We start from the raw sequence: 3,472 nt of genomic DNA, 5'->3' as shown, positions 1-3,472 counted from the left end.
AGCAAATTGAGCTGCATTTTATGCAATAAAAAGTGTCATAGAAATTAAGTGTATTTTCTTCTTCTTATTAATAATAATAATAATATTGATGATAATAATAAATCATGTTACATTTCACGTGGTCTTTTTCTGTGGAGCACATGGCTCTCTCCCTACATTAGTGAAACTGTAACACAGTTATCTGGAAGAAATTGGTGATAGACTGATTAGTGTGTGTTATTGTCTTCTAAAACAAATCAGTTTTCCTTCCTAAATGCTGCAACATGGATGTGACAGGTCAGTCCTCTATAAGCAGACTGTTAGCTCAGCCCTACAGTTTGTGTATCTGTGCTTTTGTGACCCACATTAATCACTCCGTATGTACTTCAGTACAGTGACCTTGCATTGTTGTATTCAGTGAGGAGAGTACAGGCGAGAAAACAAAAAGGCCACCTGCTGTACTTTGTCCTGATTTCACACCGCCAGCAGCGGAGCTAAAAGGCCAGTTCCTGTTGGGAATCAGCAATGGTCACCTTTGAATGCCCTAGTTCACTTCCAAACACACCAAAGGGGACTCAGTGGAGATTGAAATTCCTGTTGTTCTACCACCATTGTTGTGCAGTCCTCAGTGACATGACAACATTGTTATAATTAAAGGCATACTCCAGCAATTCACTGCTGAACCACCACAAAGTTGAACTTGAAACACACAGAGATATTGGTGATAATCAGAGAAGATATATCCTGACTTTTTCTCCCAAGTATGTCAAACTCAAAAAAACACTGGATCCTACATTTCTCATTATGCAGGTAAAAGCATCTTTAATTGAACTTGCCCTGCACTGTAAATGACCACATCTCGGTTGGTTATTTAGTTTGACATTTTTAACATAGGACCCTCCTCTTGGAAAATTCAATGGGAATTGGAAAAATAGTTATAATGATAATGATAATGATCATAATAAATAACGCAAATATGTATTATAAAATAATGATAATAATTTCACAGAGAGAAGAGCATTTGCAGCAGAACAGGGTTAAATTCTGTATAAGAAGCATAACACCAAGATTTCTTTGTGGTATTATAGTAATTATAGTTGGTGGTTTATTTACATATTTCCAGTTCACAGATATCACTTTTTGGTAATCAACACAGTAACACAGGCTCATTTATCTAACAACGTTTTAACAAATGCAGTCTCATAGTGGCTTTGGGGTTAAGCTGCAACTTCCCGGACAAAGAATGTTATTGCGCTTCATATAGTGTCCTTTGCCATCTCTCGCTTCTCTCACAATATGTGTCCAAGTCCAACAGATTACCCTGATGACATCATCAGGGTTGATGTGATCACTCGTGAAACACATGAAACTGGGTTTGATGTGCAAAATCCGTGCAGTGCCCCTTTATTGGAGTAATAGTGATTTATAAAGAAACCAATTCATCCATCCATCATACTGCTTATACTTTGAGGGTAAATAAAGAAAACATTAACCATCAGTAAAGTGTAGATCTTGTAATGACCTACCTTCAATGAAGAAACATGGAGGGGGTTGTATCCAATGTGGAGCAGAGTTTCTGCCTTTTTGGCAAACCCAGTCAGTTTTCACATGGGAAGCTGGTCACAGCAGCCTCTTGTTGGGACTCATGAGGATGACAGGGAGAGACAGGAAGCCACAAATGAGAACAGAAGCTGTTTATATCGCCTCATGCATACCAGACTGTCCATGTACACGCTTTGGTTTACCCTCAGGACAAGTGGTCAGCTGCCCCAGGTCCATGGACTAAATCCTCAAATGTTAGCGCCTAAACGCTCACACACTCTCTCTGCAGGTGAAATAAAACTTAATGAGTGCACAGTAGAGTTTTGCCCTGGAGGACTTTTGTAGTTGATGTATGTAGCTGTGAAGAAGGGATTGCTCCTGTGTGACTTTCCTGTTTAAAAAAAAACAGCTTTTGGTTCGAGGGTTGAAAATGGTTGCACATTGGGTTTTTCAAGTATTATGTCGAGGAAATGCTGTGGTGGAGAAGAGAGCACCTGAGGTCACACTGTCATCCACAGTGTGATTCCCCCCTCTACAGCAACATTTTTACATGAACAGATTGATGCTGGGCAGGTCAGTCAAAGCCAAAGAGCATCTTTTACATCTTAGAGCTGTGCAGAGAGGAAGATAAAGTGCTGGTTCTCTGCAGCTTTAAGAAAAAGTGAATCTCTGAATAAACTAGAGCATCGGTCAGCCCTGCCTTCTCAATGCCTTATCAAGACTCAAGAATTTCCACAGTGTGGAGCCGGATGCTAGTCCAGTGTGTCTTGCTAACTAATGGAAGCCAAGCTGATATTTCCCCTGGGGATGGTGTTATTCTATCATCTCAACAGCAGCCAGAGAGGTTTAAAGGGTGTTGTAAAGTATATCTGTAAAACGTCTTGGTGCAGACAGCCTTGTCCAAAATCTACATCATAGTGTTTGTGGTTTCCTTGAAAATATGTACGTCTAAGGAGCCTCCTCTGAGGGATCAGGGCCAAAGACATGGCGGAGATAATAATCTAGTCGGCTGACAGTTTTCCGAATTCACTTGGACATGCAGAGAAGGAGAAAGCCCAAACAGCGATTGGCAGTGCAGCAACTGCCTTGGGTCTGGTGAGTTCAGTCAACCTCAGTGGTTGTGGTCTGGAAGCAATTACCCCTGGCTCACAATAACACCGAAATGATCCCTGTTACCACACTTTGGTCTAGAGTAGGAGAGCCTGGTAGATTCTGAAGTTGATCATTTAGTTTGCTCCCTCAGATTAATTTTGACCAATTACAGAAAGACAAATCTCAAAGTGACAGATGATGCACATTAAGTTATATTTGTGTTTGTAAGGCCTTGCACATTAGAAATTATCTAAAAATGCACACTAATCATATGGAATATGGAAGCCATTAAGTGTGTAATCCAAGGGAGACAAAATTACTGTGAAACATTAAGTGTTTTAGGGATTGGTCCACTACGAGCTGACAGAACCGTTTCGATGCTCCTTGTTATAGATTACACAAGTCTATGGAAATCTATTGGAAGGCATAGTGTTATTCTTCCAAAAGTTATTCTCGTGTCTGGTGTTTCGACGAAGGTGGTGGAGAGCACTAACACTTGTCCAAAATCCCTCATTATAGTTGAGCTGGTTTTATATGTGGTGACTGTGGGGGCTAAATGATTCTCATCATTTTCACACTTTCACACAAACTGTTCAGTGACCCCCCACATCATTTATTCAGGCTTTTTGCACCTGCTTTGTCATCTGTCTGTGACTCACTGTGTGAGTTAATTATGCTTTTGGATATCAGTAGAACATATCAGCAGATGGCTCTGTTCAAGTATAATCAGGCGTCGCAGTAAGCCACATGAGTGGCCAGGATTCCATCCAAATGTAGTACACGATATAACTCAATTTTGAGAAAACTGGCAAAAGATTATGCAAATTAACTTCGTTTTTTTTCCATTCAATGCTTTTAT

This window comes from Scophthalmus maximus, chromosome 9 (genome assembly GCF_022379125.1).
Source record: "Scophthalmus maximus strain ysfricsl-2021 chromosome 9, ASM2237912v1, whole genome shotgun sequence".
Taxonomy (NCBI): domain Eukaryota; kingdom Metazoa; phylum Chordata; class Actinopteri; order Pleuronectiformes; family Scophthalmidae; genus Scophthalmus; species Scophthalmus maximus.
The sequence above is the reverse complement of the archived record's forward strand: the minus strand, read 5'-3'. Positions refer to the sequence as shown.